This window comes from Lepidochelys olivacea (genome assembly GCF_965140295.1).
Source record: "Lepidochelys olivacea isolate rLepOli2 genome assembly, chromosome: 11".
Classification (NCBI taxonomy): domain Eukaryota; kingdom Metazoa; phylum Chordata; order Testudines; family Cheloniidae; genus Lepidochelys; species Lepidochelys olivacea.
In genome coordinates, this window is record NC_140421.1 from 25302379 (window position 1) to 25319517 (window position 17139).

Genomic DNA, 17139 nt, shown 5'->3' on the forward strand with positions numbered 1-17139 from the left:
AGAGACCTATTGAATTCAAAGGGGCTGCAGAAGAATATGCTTGGACAGATCAGATTCTTGGATCTGAGGCCAAGTATGCCTCATGGATGACTCTCTTTTGATAAGTGTGCAGCAAGACTGGGAGAAGAGGTACAGTACCAAAATACTCCAAAAAAAAAGATTGTTCTGCTATTTCTAGCACAGCTGAGATTGGGAATTCCTGAGAAAGTCTCTTTTAGTGAGCTTTTCAGCCTAACCTCTAAAACAAATCAGGAGACTACTTGAATAAGCTTCTAAACTTTCAGACTACTATCCCATCTACAGTCCTGAAACTATGGAGATGTGTCTATCACTAGAACAGACCCTGCCATTTAGAAAACAAAAATCAAGGAACCTAAAAAAAGTTAATTACATCAACCATTCCATCATTGTTTTTACTAATTAAACATGAAACTTACAAAGCACAACTGAGCTCAGTTACATTCCTCATAACATACAATCCAAAACAAAAAACAGCAAACACACACACACAGAGAAAAGGAATAAAATGCTGTAAAAGGATGACTCTAGTGCACAGGTTGCTGGCAACCCTCAGCTGAAAATGTTACATCTGGGGAGTTTGAGGAAATGAACAAAAAGTAACTTAGAAGTTTAAACCCTTTTGAATATCACAGTAAAACAAACAAACAAACAAACAAAAAGCCTACATAAGTACTTCAGTTCCCCACAGTTTAATATCTATAGTTAATGTAGCTTTGGAGATATAACAATTTAATATTGTTGGACAGAAGTTGCATTGATGTCCTATAGTTCTTATAAGTTAAATAGATTTGAAAAGATGAAGTTTTATAAGAACATGCAAGTTAAATTGCTTACATAAACCTCATCCAAAACTACACGAACCACTTGGGACAGCCAAACTGGCCTGGGAACCTCATGAAGAAAGGTTTTCTTCTGAAATATAGGTACTTCCTCCTTTCAGCTTGACCAGGAATAAAATGACATGTTATTTCAGCACTTCACAGAATCAGGAAATACAGAGCGATGTAAAAAAAAAAATTTTTTTAATTATCTAAACTAGCTTCATTATAGATTGAGTTCAATTTAGCTTCAAGTTTGGGTGAAATGTTTACAATACAGCAGAGCTTATTTGAGCCTAACCAGTTTGCTAGTCTCTTTTAAACTTTAATTTGTGGCTATATAAAATACAATGCATTTTTATTCATCTCATTTGTGTCTCTAAGAAACTCTTATAATAAAATTCAATAGGTGCCACCTTCTTTCACAATAGCTTTTAAATTATGAGGAAATTATATATATATATATATATATAAAGCAAACTATATTGACAATTAAAAACATGAAATATGTTAACAGTGAAATCATGCTGCCAGATCAGCGTATTCTTATCTCTGAAGGTGAGGTAAATGAGCTCAGTTATATTTTATAATTATGTTCTGGTTGTGCCCAACAATATGCGAGACAGTGTTCACCCACACAGGAAGACAGTTACCTCCACTGCCAATCCAAGCGTTCAAAAACCATGAGTCAGGCCCCAGCCAATCATATGTCCTTAAACATAGTGATTTTATATATGTATATATGCATGCTGTGAAGGACGTGGGTATGCCTATAATATATTATGAATATTATTGTTCCATCTATTTGAGTGTTATTGTGTGATTTGTTATAGAATTATAAATGGTAAATTCAAGGACATATTAGGAAAGGGGACAATAGCTTCAGACTGACCCATTTGCCGTTGAGGTCAGTCTAATTTTGGAAGGCGGGGGAATCCCAGTTTACAATCACAGGGGGAATCTAAGCAGGAAGAACTGACACAAAGAATTTTGGGTGGATAGAGGCAGAACCTGAAGGACAGGGAAGGAGGGGAGGCAGAGAGTCCTGGGGAGCAGACTGAACCCCAGCCAACAGACATTGGGATGTCTGGGATAAGCTTGGCCTACCTAAGCCTATGAGTAAGATAGATGTGTGTATTCATTATTTGTATTTAAAAAAAAAACTTTTATCTGTTATGCTTTGTTCCTACAATTGAGATTAAACAATACTTTGTTTCGACAAGGCTCTTTTGGTCATTGTATTCACCTCTGGTCAGAATTCCTGAAGGGAAGACCCACAGGTAGCCAAACCGAGTTGGACCCATTGAGCAGTCTCAGTGGTTACACATGATGCTGCAGACAGGGGATCTGGTCTAAGAGTGGGAAAATCACAGGATTCCACCCTGAGAGAGATGAAGATGCGAGCTCTGTCACCTTAAAGAGTGCACTCCAAGGAATTTCAGAAGGGGCAAAGGTGCAGCTAGTCTCAGAACCATGACATTCACGTCGTATTCATCTTATTTTCCTTCTAGGGTTTGGACCTTTAAGGTGCACTCAAGTCACATTTTCAAACTTTTCTCTGCGATCATGGGGGCTAGAAATGTACATATTTTGATTTTAAATGAAATGTGAGATTCTCATTAATTCACATGAGATGACTAGGAGCTGGGGCTTTAAGAAATTCACCAAATATCACAAAAAAACTTTCAATATAATTGTGAGAGTTGGTAACAGAGTCCCTGTTCCAAAAAACTCCCTTCCTAGCTAGAACAAGCAGCATATGTTGGATGGAGGGGAGGGATACAAATTATAGTCCCACTGCTGCATTAGTATCCATTAGTGCAGACCCTCTGCACCCAGATGGAAGACTATGATTTATGCTAGCAGATCACAATGAAGAATTGAGGCCCAAATATGTACAACTAGCTACACTATTTATATCCAATACACAAACAACTCTACTCAACTACCCCCTTACAGCCTATCCAATATTACTTGGCCAGTTTCTTTAGGAGCTTGTTTTGTATTGGTAAACCAGAAGGGGACACTGAAATAGGGCATGCTCAAGCATAGCCCAAGACTCAGGTTTAGTTTTGGTATGGCTTCCACCAAGATGAGTGCAGCTCTGTTCAAGCCTAGATTGGTTGTATCCAGTTTGCAAATTGGTTCCAGTTCAGCGGTCTCTCGTTGGAGTCTGTTGCATCTGATGAAGTGAGCTGTAGCTCACGAAAGCTTATGCTCAAATAAATGTTTTAGTCTCTAAGGTGCCAGAAGTCCTCCTTTTCTTTTTGCGTATACATGCCTAGGTATCTAGATTAGCTATGGGGAGCTGTGATAAGAAATTTCTGTTTCTGGAGTATCCATATGGACACTAAATCCACAGCCTGCCAAGCACCGGGGATTTGTCAGATGTATGAAAATATACAGTAAAAGTGGTGCAGCTTTTATCACTGTTAAAGAGTCACAGCAAATGGAAATGAAGTTCTAGGGGAGTTTGGGGTGAGTTCTCCAAGACAAAAGAATTTCCCTATGTGATATTTGCTAGTTAACATTCTAACACATATGAACAAACAGCAAACATTTTCAGTGTCACAGGTGGCTCACAAATATTTAAACACTTTTGCAAACAAGGGTCCATAGCCTAGCACTCATGCAGGTATTCTGTCTCCTCCTCTACCACTGAATGTAGCTGCAGGAGCTATGTCAGTCTGACTGTAGTAGAGAGCAGAGATAACATAGGATTTTGATATATAGTCCTTAAGTAGATCATCTTTGCGACAAACACATGGTAGCCTGGGAAGAATCTCAGCATATCCCAAAAAAGATTACTTACCTTATAGTAACTGGAGTTTCTCAGGATGTGTGGTCCCTATGGATATTTACTGTGGACGTACATAAGCTGTGTGCTCCCAAGAATGGAAATTCTTCAATAGCAGTGTTCATTGGTCCATGCCTATGCCTTATGCCTCCTTGTGCTCCCAAACGAGGGCATAAAGGAAGTTACAAACTGACCACCTCTCCTGTTTTGACTCTACTATGAGACCCAAAAGAACCCAAGTGGAGAGGAAAGTGAGCAAGTCATCAATACCCATAGAGATCACACATCTCAAAGAACTCCAGTTACTATATGGTATGTTATCTTTCTTCTTCAAGTGCTGATCCCCATTGGCAATCACTTTTGGTGACTCCTAAGCAGTACCCATTAAGAAAGAGTGTGTGAGGAAGTATGCTGTACTGCAGAGTGGAGGATCACTAAGCCAAAGGAGGCATCTGCAGCTGAAGCTTGGATGACAGCATAATGCCTAGTGAAAGTGTGTATGGAGACCCAAGTGACTGCTCTGCATATCTCTGAGAAGAAAAGTTAAGTTCCTATACAGATGCTGGCAATGCCATTTGAGCTCTTGTAGACTGGTCCCTGACAATTTGAGAAAGGTGGGGGGGAGGCTTTCATAATATTGTAGCAAAAAAGTGATGCAGAAGGAGATCCACCTACAGAATCTTTGGGATGAGATAACTTTACCTTTAATTCTTTTCACAATAGCAACAAACAGCCTTGGAGACTTTAAGAAGGATGCCATTCTTTGGAAGTGGAAGGCTAGAGCCCCACATATCTCTATGGAATGGAGTCTCATCTCTTCTATCCTTTCGTAGAACACTGGGAGGTGAACAGTCTGGCTAAGGTGAAACTCAAAACGTACTTTAGGTATGAACTTAGAATGTGGTCACAATGAAACCTTGTCCCTGTGGAATTTGTGTAAGGAAGGTCTGTCATAATGGGCTCCATATGCCCCAAAACTTCTAGCATGACTAGGTGACTTTCAGGAACAGGTGTAGGACAGAATGGGAAGCTAAAGTTCAAATGGTGGTCTCATGACAGCTGAGGATGAGTTTCAGATCCCAGACAGGGACCAGTTTCAGAACTGGAGGGAATGTTGTCTTTTAGGAACTTTGTGGTAGAAGGGTCAGTAAATACTGAGTAGCCCTCCAAGAGATGGTGTCAGGGGGACATATTGATTACTGCCATTTTGACAAGGCAGAATCAGGTTCTCATCTGAGGGCTATGACAAAGCTGGTTGATGAGATCCCTCATAATGAAGAGTCAGTCCTGAGGTAAGGAGGCACTCATGTGACTGAGTTCAAGTCCATCCCCACGAATTCTATGGTTTACATGGGTGTCAATGTGGACTTTTCTAAGTTGACTTTGATAGATAGATCGATCAGAAGGGACCATTATGATCATCTAGTCTGACCTCCTGCACAATGCAGGCCACAGAATTTCACCCCCCACTCCTGCAAAGAACCTCTCACCTATGTCTGAGCTATTGAAGTCCTCAAGTTGTGGTTTAAAGACTTCAAGAAGCAGAGAATCCTCCAGCAAGTGACCCATGCCCCATGCTACAGAGGAAGGTGAAAAACCTCCAGGGCCTCTTCCAATCTGCCCTGGAGGAAAATTCCTTGGAGTCCTAAGGAAAGAAAGAGTTGAACTGTGGTGTTGGTTATTGCTTGTACCTCCTGATATGACCAGTCAGTGAACAGCCAGTCATCCAAGTAAGGAAATATCAGTCTTCTTTGCCTGTGAAAGTATGCGGCCATATTACAACAACTTTTGTAAAGATCCTGGGGGCTGTCAAGAGGCTAAAGGGGAGCACTCTGCATTGAAAGAGTGTCCCCTGTAAAGCACAGAAACCTTCTGTGAGCAGGGTGAATGTCTAAATGAAAATGTGTCTTTCAAATTGAGAGTCATAAACCCATCACCTGAGTTGAGGGAGAAAGCAATTCTATAATGTGTAGACATTTGATTCAATATCCAGGACCCATCTGTTTATTATAATAGAACAGCACATTGGGAGAAAATGGGTCAGGAGGCTGACAAAGGGTGGGAACAGTTATTGTGGAGACTCGCTGTTGACCCTCAAGTGTCGTGTCAAAATGGCTTTCTAAGAGGTGTTGAGACTGAAAAGTGGAGGACAGTGGTGCAGGTTGCTTACCCCATGGACTCCTCTGCTATTCCGTGGAGAGTACATATGTCCTCTGTTGGAAGAAGGATGGAGGCAGGGATCAATGTTGAGACAGAGGAGGCCTGAAGAATTTTCTACAGGGTGCTGGAGTATGAATACTCATGGAGCAGAGGGTAGCTCAAAAGTCTTTGAGGGTATGCAGTAACTCATTGGTTTTGTCATAAAGAGGTTGCTACCCTCAAAGACAAGGTCCTTAATGGTGGTTTGGACCTCTTTGCGGAACCCTTACACCTACTGCCATGTAGCCTATCTATTGACTACTGAGGAAGCCAGGGAGTGTGGAACTGTGTCCGCTGCATCAAAGGACACCTGGAAGGAAGCTCTTGTGAGTAGCCTTCCCTCATCTGGGATGGCCTGGAACTGAGATCTGCATTCCTAAGGGAGTTTGTTAATGAAATCCAACAGCTTGTTGTAATTCAAGAAGTCATACTTGGACTTCAAAGCTTGGTAATTTGCTATTTGGAATGCTATTTGGAATTTGGCTATGTTGGCCAAAGAAAAACATTTTCCTTCCAAAGTGGTCTAACCATTTGGCATCTTCATCTAGTGGAATGGACTTGGACTGGTGTAGCCAGCTTCTTTCTGTAGCCATCTGAACCATCAGGGAGTTTGTGTTTAGGATAGTAAAACAGAAATTCCACTTCTCTGGGGGGAATGAAATATCATTTCTCAGCCCCCTTTGGAGTCATGGCAAAGGTGGCAGGAGTGTGCCAGACCACTCCAACAATGCCGTCATGGGCCCTGCCAATCAGGAACGCCACGTTAGAGGGAGCTGTGGCTTGGAAGATGTCCAGACAGTTGTGGGCTGGTTCTTCATCATGTGGTAGCCACATGCAAGGTCCTCATAGTCAGATTCAGGGGTACAGAGGTGTACTCCATGATGGCTATCATTGGTCCCTGGGCTCAGAATTGCTCTGGACAAGGATGTGAGGACAGAAAAGTCGATCTGGAAGCCCTGTCCAGACTGATGGCTCTTCTCCAGGTGTCTGGAGGAACCATTAGTACCAGCTTATTTTTGTCCGATGAATAGGACTCCTCACATTCCAACGGTGGGGCTAGAGGAGACTGTTCAGTAACAAAGAAGATGAGGATTATCCTCCTGTTCCTGGTTGGGTCCCTGTACTGATGAATATGAGGTCATCAGAGTGGGGACTTCCCTGCAGCATGATTGGTTCTGAGAAAAATCAGACTCCAAGTTCAACTACATAGCTAAGCCTCTCAAGAGAGCACAGGAAGGACCCATCTGCAGTGAACTGTCTCAGGCTTTATCTGGACCATTGGTGACTACTTGGAAATGGTGGATCTGTATGTGGGTGGTACTGTCAGAACAGAGGGAGAACAATCTTTTCTGACCTTATGCAGTACAAGCATTGTTAACGGCCCTGCAGTGTGTGGTTTTTGGCACTACAAGGGATGGGGATGTTTGCCCTTGTCCTCCTTGTGCTTCTGGTTCCTGTGCTTGGTAGAGGACTCCAAACACCCTACAGGGTGCTGCCCAGGAGTTGCAGACTTATGGAGGGGGAGGGGGAAGGTCCAGGATCTGAGTGGGGTTTCCAGAGTCTGAATTCATGAGACTATTTGGTATGTGGAAGGAAAGCACAGCACAAGCTGCACCTGAAGGGGTTGTGAGCATCCCTAGGGCAATATAGGCAGGTCTCATATGGGTGGATCATCAGGAAGAATTGGGAGCAGGCCAGGCAAGGTGTAAAGTCTGGTACTTTGGGTATAATAGGTGCCAAAACCAAAGGGGAGCTAATGGAGGGGACAACCCCCACCGGCCCTCCCCCAATCCTCATCTAACTTAGTAGCACTAAAACTAACTATCCACGCTAAAATAATATTTGCAATATTTACCAATTCTGTGAAGGAGATTGGAGAAAAGAAGAATGGAGACAAGAGGTTCTGACCCAGACTGTGATTGTAGAAAAGGAAATGGAGAGGCAACTCACCCATGCTGCCCTTTATGCCCTCAGTTGAAAGTGTGAGGAGGCACAAGGTGCACTGTTATCAATGCATTTCTGATCCTGGGTGCACAGAGCACGTGCACATCTACAGTGAATACCCACAGGGACTAGTACGTGAAAAAGAACTAATACAGACTTCCCCCACTCCCAAAAATCAAGCACACTTGAAGGTAGGGGGTAAAGGTAGATATAGATTTCTTGGTTAGTTCTGCAAACTTGTGGCTCCTCCTAGACAATTCCTACTGCAATAAGAAACTATGCAGGTTAGCTTATGGAGACCATTTGTATTATCCTTGCAACACTAGCACAACATACATTCTTAAGGAACGTCCAAGCTAACAAACAGCACTAGGGGGACATTCCTCAAACACAGAAGAACCTCTTGGGAAAAGAAGACAGACAACCTTATCACAGTCTTCAGATATGTTAAACATTGTTATAAAGAAGAAAGTGATACTTTTTTTTTCCCCATGTCCACCAAAGTGAGGATAAGAAGTAATGGGCTTAAATCTGCAGCACGGGAGATTTAAGTTAGATTTTTCTTATATCTTTCTAACTGGTTAAGTTCTGGAAGAGGCTTCCAAGGGAGATTGTGGAATCCCCCGCTTTGGAAATTTTTAAGAACAGGTTGGACAAACACTTGTCAGGGATGGTTTAGGCTTACTTGGTCCTGCCTCAGCACATGGGGCTGGACTTGATGACCTGTTGAGGTCCCTTCCAGCCCTATATTCTGATTCTATGAATACTACAGAAACCATGAAAAACACTGTTCAGTCACTTTTGCAGTCACTTTGAAAAGTATGAAAATAGTCAAAACATACCAAACAGTGCACCATGTATACTTAGAGGAGATGCAGGCAGAAGTCTCAACCAATTCTCCAACAGCTACTGAGATAGTGCAGTCAGATCATGTTCAATAAAGCATTGGGCATTTCATATATTTGGTTCATTCGAGCTATGAATTCTTGTTCAGCACTACTCAAAGGTTGCTATCAAAGAGCTAAATTCTGTTCAATTGCAGTCAGCACAAACAATTTGGAGTTCAGCACATAAGTGTATAACTAGGTGATTATGAAATTCAGTGTTCTATTTTAAATGGTACAATATGTCCTGATGTACATAATAAAAGGATTTAGGATCAGGGCACATTTTAATGACTGAAACAAGCTTCTGGGTATTTCTTAAGAATTGCCTTTTATGGTTTTGGAGCAAGTACCTTGATTGTTTTTCACTTGGGTGTTTCTTTTGCTTCTGTTGTAAGATGAACAATAGAATTTAGAATGTTTATTTTTAAAAGAGGAGTTCTGGGTTGAGGGAGGAAAGTCACTTATGAGGCTGGCTTTTTGGATTTTTAATTTTTTTATTATTGGGAAAGGTTGTGCAAAGTATGGATTTTCCTGGTGAAAATCTTTGACCCATTCACTGTTTAAATCTTTTTAAAACCACAACCAGTCCTTGAACTGAGCCAATTCACAAGTTTAGCAAGACAATTTTTCCCAAACATTGGCAAACTTTTTTCCTTATGTTGCCATCTTGTGCCCTAGAATTTAAGTTTACATTTAAAAACAGGCAAACAAAAAAAAATGTAGTCTCTAGCCCTGATGGTTCTCTTAAGATAATCTTTAAAATGTAAAGGAATACTTGTGGCACCTTAGAGACTAACCAATTTTTTTGAGCGAAAGCTTATGCTCAAATAATTTGGTTAGTCTCTAACTCTAACTCCTTTTCTTTTTGCGGATATAGACTAACACGGCTATTACTCTGAAACTTAAAGATGTGAAGAGAGTTTAAACCAATGCAGCGATATCTGCTTGAGTCTATAGACAGCCTGAAACAATAGCTGAGACAGGTAAAGATCCATTAAAACAGGAAAACAATTCATGCGCCATTCAACCATTCTATTCAAGCAGCCATCGAGATCCACCTTGTTGATATCAATGGGGTGTTGACTCTGAACTATGAAGATGAAAGTATAATTGGCAACATTATTAAATATTTTACTGCTGATCAAAACATGCAAGAAAGAACATGGAACAATCACATTATTAAAAACAGTCAGTGGAATCTCATTTTAGTATATCATTTAAAGTCAGCAGAGCTTGATGTATTGGAGCATTTAGGAGAGCAGTGCTCTTATTCAGCCTTTTACAGTCTGATCTTGGACCATGCTATACAGTTCTCAAAAGTTGTTTCGTTCATGTGAATATTTGACAACTTTTATATTTGGTTTTCAAACTCATAGCTCACTTATTCAATTCTGGACATTCCCTGTTATAACAGGGAGTGCTTCAACCTTAAATTTAGAATAAGCAGTTTCCATTCTACTCTGCTCTCACCTTTTCTAAAAATAGGAAAATAAAAGGTCACCCATTTAATTCATCTGCCTTTTAAATAATAATTTAGTTATTATTAATTTGTATTATCAGAGCATCTAGGATCCCCAGTCAGAGATTAGGACCTCATTGTGCTAGGTGCTGTAAAAACACAACAGAAAGACTATCTTTGCCCCAAAGAGTTTACAATCCAAGCATTAGACGAGAGATAGATAGATACAGACATACAGATGGATGTATAAACAGTAAGACAATATTGGTCAGCATGATAGGTAGTGGTCTCAGCACACCAGTGGTCTAACCATTGTCAAGTTTTTTGTAGGCATCACAGCAAACATGAGTTTAAAGGAGGGATTTGAGGATAATAATTTGAGAAGGATAGTGAGGTAGCTTTACAGATGTTTATCGGGAGTTCCTCCCAAGTGTGAGGGGGAGCCTGGGAGAAAGCACAAACATGCTTGTTTGAAAATGTAACAAGTAGATGATAGAGGCAGACATCATGGGTCAGTTGCAGGTGGGAGTTAATATGCATCGGTTAGACTACCGAACTTGCAATAAGAGGTACTTCTAAGCTTGTGTCGTTTCATACTACTGTTATATTAACAAAGGTAGAGACAATTCCTCTCAGCTGCACGCGAAAAAGGAGAGCAACATTACATGTTACAAGCCATCAAAATAATCTATTTTGAATGCAACCCAACAACTCCAGAGTATATTCCAAATGCACATGATGTTGCTGAGTGCTAAATCAAATTTTCATTTTCATGTGCCTAAAGTAAGGCACCTAAATAAGTAGCATGAGTTTTTAAGGCACCAAGCATCTATACATCTCTTGTTCACTTCAGTGGAAGCTGCTGGTGCTCAGCACTTCTGAAAAGCATGCTGTTTATTCAGGTGCCTAAATATGGATTTTATTTGTAAAAATTAGGCACCTAAGCTTGAAAAGTTTCACTAAATATTTCAGAGATACCTTAACTTTAACAGACATTAAAAATAGAGGTATCCAGCAACATCTCTGATAGTTATTCATGTGATAATGCAACAGACAGTATGTTATTCCAGCTAAGGGAAGAAATAATTAAGGGACATGGGCTTCACTGGTAAAGAAAAACATGAAAAAGGCAAGTAGTTTGCTAAAAGATCCACTGAACACAGATCATGCTCTATTATATCATTTATGCAAGCACCCAGTCTGTTACTAGTTGGAGGTACTGTCAGGAAATGTCACGTAGTCACAGCTATTCATTGAAGATGCCTGGGACATTCCACACAACAGTTATAATACGTTTTTCTCCAGTTCGCAAAGTCTCCCTTCCACACAAGTTGACTTACCTGCTACCTTTCCTAGGTGTTGAACACCATGTTGCTGTCAAACACAGTTATACATATTCTGCTTAAATACATTACAGATAATGCAGTTTAGGAGAGCAATAACTCTGAAAAAACAGGGATGGAAGCAGTGTTTAGAAGAAAGAACAGGAGTACTTGTGGCACCTTAGAGACTAACAAATTTATTAGAGCATAAGCTTTCGTGGGCTACAGCCCACTTCATCGGATGCATTGAATGGAACATATAGTAAGAAGATACACACACATACAGAGAAGTTGGAAGTTGCCATACAAACTGAAAGAGGCTAATTAGTTAAGATGAGCTATTATCAGCTGGAGAAAAAAAAAAAACTTTTGTAATGATAATCAAGATGGCCCATTTAAACAGTTGACAAGAAGGTGTGAGGACACTTAAATTAGGGAAATAGATTCAATATGTGTAATGACCCAGCCACTCCTAGTCTCTATTCAAACCCAAGTTAATGGTATCTAGTTTAATTCAATATTAATTCAAGCTCAGCAGTTTCTCGTTGGAGTCTGTTTTTGAAGCTTTTCTGTTGCAAAATTGCCACCCTTAAATCTTTTACTGAGTGGCCAGAGAGGTTGAAGTGTTCTCCTACCGGTTTTTGAATGTTATGATTCCTGATGTCAGATTTGTGTCCATTTACTCTTTTGCGTAGAGACGGTCTGGTTTGGCCAATGTACATGGCAGAGGGGCATTGCGGGCACATGATGGCATATATCACATTGGTAGATATCCAGGTGAACGAGCCCCTGATGGCGTGGCTAATGTGATTAGGTCCTATGATGGTGTCACTTGAATAAATATGTGGCAGAGTTGGCATTGGGCTTTGTTGCAAGGATAGGTTCCTGGATTAGTGTTTTTGTTGAGTGTTGTGTGATTGCTGGAGAGTATTTGCTTCAGGTTCGGGGGCTGTCTGTAAGCGAGGACTGGTCTGTCTCCCAAGATCTGTGAGAGTGAGTGATCATTTTTCAGGATAGGTTGTAAATCTCTGATGATGTGCTGGAGAGGTTTAGTTGGGGGCTGAAGGTGACAGCTAATGGCGTTCTGTTATTTTCTTTGTTGGGCCTGTCCTGTAATAGGTGACTTCTGGGTACTCTTCTGGTTCTGTCAATCTGTTTTTTCACCTGTTTAGTTATACAGGTGGATATTGTAGTTTTAAGAATGCTTGATAGAAATCTTGTAGGTGTTTGTCTCTGTCTGATGGATTGGAGCAAATGTGGTTGTATCTTAGGGCTTGCCTGTAGACAATGGATCGTGTGGTGTGTCCTGGATGGAAGCTGGAGGCATGTAGGTAAGTATAGCGGTCAGTAGGTTTCCAGAAAAGGGTGCTGTTTATGTGACTATTGCTTATTAGCACAGTAGTGTCCAGGAAATGGACCGCTTGTGTGGATTGGTCCAGGCTGAAGTTGATGGTGGGTTGGAAATTGTTGAAATCATGGTGAAATTCCTCAAGGGCTTCTTTTCCATGGGTCCAGATGATGAAGATGTCATCCATGTAGCGCAAGTAGAGATGGGGCATTAGGGGACGAGAGCTAAGGAAGCGTTGTTCTAAATCAACCATAAAAATGTTAGCATACTGTGGGGCCATGCGGGTACCCATAGCAGTGCGGCTGACTTGAAGGTATATATTGTCCCCAAATGTGAAACAGTTGTGGTTGAGGACAAAGTCACAAAGGTCAGCCACCAGGTTTGCCATGACATTACCGGGGATACTGTTCCTGATAGCTCGTAGTCCATCTTTGTGTGGAATGTTGGTGTAGAGGGCTTCTACATCCATAGTGGCCAGGATGGTTTTTCTGGAAGATCACTGAATGATTGTAGTTTCCTCAGGAAGTCAGTGTTGTCTCGAAGATAGCTGGGAGTGCTGGTAGCGTAGGGCCTGAGGAGAGAGTCCACATAGCCAGACAATCCTGCTGTTAGGGTGCCAATGCCTGAAATGATGGGGCGTCCAGGATTTCCAGGTTTATGGATCTTGGGTAGCAAATAGAATACCCCTGGTCAGGGTTCTAGGCATGTGTCTGCACAGATCTGTTCCTGTGGTTTTTCAGGGAGTTTCTTGAGCAGATGGTGTAGTTTCTATTAGTAATCCTCAGTGGGATCAGGGGATAATGGCCTGTAGAATGTGGCAATTTTGCTACAGAAAAGCTTCAAAAACAGACTCTAACAAGAAACTGCTGAGCTTGAATTAATATGCAAACTAGATACCATTAACTTGGGTTTGAATAGAGACTGGGAGTGGCTGGATCATTATACATATTGAATCTATTTCCCTAAGTTAAGTATACTCAGACCTTCTTGTCAACTGTCTAAATGGGCCATCTTGATTATCACTACAAAAGTTTTTTTTCTCCTGCTGATAATAGCTCATCTTAACTAATTAAACTCTTACAGTTTGTATGGCAACTTCCAACTTCTCTGTATGTATATATATATCTTCTTACTACATGTTCCATTCAATGCATCCGATGAAGTAGGCTGTAGCCCATGAAAGCCTATGCTCTAATAAATTTGTTAGTCTCTAAGGTGCCACAAGTACTCCTGTTCTTTTTGCGGATACAGACTAACATGGCTGCTACTCTGAAACCAGTGTTTAGAAGGCCTTTATATGATACAATACATCTAAGAGGAATGTGCCTTTTCACCTTGATTCTAACTTCCATACCCACTTTGGACATTTGTGAGAGCCCTATGAATTTTGGGCAAGGGTACTATTTGGCATGGACACTACTTAAGGCTTCATCCGTGCATGCTCTAGAGCAGCGTTTCCCAAACTTGGAGCACCGCTTGTTTAGGGAAAGCCCCTGGCAGGCCGGGCCAGTTTGTTTACCTGCCGCATCCACAGGTTCAGCCGATAGCAGCTCCCACTGGCCGCGGTTCGCCGCTTCAGGCCAAGGGGGTCCCTCGGCCCGCACCGCTTCCCACAGCCCCCATTGACCTGCAGCGGTGAACCACAGCCAGTGGGAGCCATGATCAGCCAAACCTGCGTACGCAGCAGGTAAACAAACTGGCCCGGCCTGCCAGGGGCTTTCCCTGAACAAGTGGTGTCCCAAGTTTGGGACACACTGCTCTAGAGAAGTGGAGATCAACAGTTTCAACTCCAGGGTCAACAATATAATATCAAAATGTTAAGGGGTCACCATCAAGAGCGGAAGGGTCATTCAAATCTGCCACTTCTTTCTTCCAAACCCCCTGATTCTCCTATTCCTAAATTCTTGAGAATCTGATGAGGAGCCAAAGAGCAGCTGGTCACCCAGCACCCTGTCATCACTCTATGGGTTCAAAGCTGCTCAGATGATTTTTCCGAGTACCAGGTTTGTCTTGGTGAGGTATGTTGGTGGCTTTCTTTTTCTAGTCTAGTTTTTAATTCCTGGCCCTCCCAAACCTGCCCATCTCTGCCTTGTTCCCCAACCTCTCCCCTGTGAAACAATCCTTCTCAACTCAATATCTTGAAGAAAATATCTGTACTTCACAAGATCTGCTTACTTCCCCCCGCACACAGCTTTGCCTCCCTTCCACCAACCCACAGCAAACTTAGCACATCCCTTCATGTGTACTCACACAGTGTACCCAGGAACACACCTAATGTCCAAAACTCTCCCTCTTTCCTCCCTACACTCACTAATAATACCCCCTTACATATACACAATCCTTCCCTTCTACCCCTATTCCCCATCACTTGCCCGCTTCCCAAAACTAATTGTCACCTTCCCCAACCCTCCTAAAATAACTGCTTTCACTCCTTACCTTTCTGTGGAATCTCAGTTGTTGTGGACCTTCCTGAACCAGCTGCAGTACTGCTTGCTTGATCCCATTCCCCTCACCCTCTTGTGAAGGCTACATAGCCATCTGCTTTCTCAGTACTAGAGCTGGTTAAAAAATGTCCAGTGAGATGTTTTTCCATCAGAAAATGCTGATATACCAATTTCTATGAAACTTTAGGCAGAATTGCCTAGTAGGAAACTTGCAAGCCATTTTAGCTGGGGGTTCCTAAACTTCCCAGCAACTCACCAAGCAGGCTGCTAGGCTTCCCAGTTCCTAGGCAGCTCACCTGGCAGGCTGCTACAAAGCCCAAGCTTCCAGAAGGGGTGGGGAACATGTTTCATTTCAGAAAGACCAAAAAGTTCCCACAGACAGAATATTTTGGTGATTCAGAGACAAAATATTGTGGAATTTCACTTCAGTGAAAATTTTTGAGTCTTTATCTTGCTTCAGGAGAAACATTTTTCTAAAACAGCAAAATTTTTAGCAGATGCAAAATACAGCTTCATGGCCAGATCCACGAATTACCCACCCAAGGTTCTGACCCCACCCACAGCTCGCTTCGTCTATTTTTTTTTTTTTTGGCCAGCTGCCAAGATGAGCAGGGTGAATTGCTGAGACTCCCTTCCCTTCTTCTCATGTCAGCCAGTCAGGTTGCCTTCCTAACATCAGTCCTTTCCCCTTCCTCCAGAGAGAGGGCTTGGGAGAGAAGCTCAAAGAAAAAATAGCCATGAACAGCTGGCGTGGAAGGAGAGTCTTAGCAGCAGCAAAGTAGCACAAAGTTCTACTCCCAGCACTGCCACTGCCTCAATGTGTGACCTTGAGCAAGTCATTCAGGGCCAGATTCTCAAGGCTAGGCACACCCGTAAATTTCCACAGGCCTAACTTATGTCTATGGATATCCAAAATGCACACACACACAAAAGTTAGACATATATTTACTTATTCTATGCATAAATCAGGCATAAATATTTGCATGCAATTGTATACACTTAACTTGGAAGGTGAGATGGAGATTTTCAAAGTGTTTCTATTTCTTGTCTGCGCATTGGGATAATACTTGCCTACCTTACAAGAGAGTTGTGTGCATTACAGTTGTTACTGTATCAGCAGATACTTTCCTACTCCCAAGTAACAAGGACATAACCTTCTGTAATCCTTCCCCGTAACATATGGTTGAGGGCAGAAAACAAAGATTCATTTCCTGGCAGCACTTCTATGTGTCACGCCTTTATTACATGATATCAGAAGAAAATCTGACAAAAAAAGAAGCAAATGAAGCTACCCAAATCCCTCAGTTTGAAATGGAATGTGGCAGGGAACTGGAGATGGTCACAGGTCTACCAAACTTTGCTGGGAGCAAGCAATATTGTAAAGGAACTGGAGAGGATGAAATTGTTCATGCTACTACCTGTGACAGCTAGAGAGGAATTGCAGATCTACAGTAAACTCCAGTGGAAGTATTAAGTGACTGAAAATTGCCAACCAAAGTAATTCAAAATTGTTTGGAATACTGTGATCCATAAGAGTACATCATTTGCGAACGGCACATTTTCTTTATAGGAAATCCATTGCAAGGTGAGACCACTGAATGGTTAAACTGTAGTACAGAATAAATTTAAATAATGAGAGTTTAATCAATAAAAGAACTAATTGGATATCACATTATTTGTAAGCTGCTGTATGAAGTAAAAATTATTCAAGTACCACCCATTTCCAAATCAAAATTTGTCTATCTTGAGAAAACTATTCTAAATTGAAAGCCAACACCAACAGCCCAGGAATTTCCCAATATAAAACATTTTAATGGAACTCTAGAGGTAAATATGGTGGTATTCTGGGCCAAGGATAATGTATTAGTAGATCAGAATGTAAGCATAATCCACAGTGCAC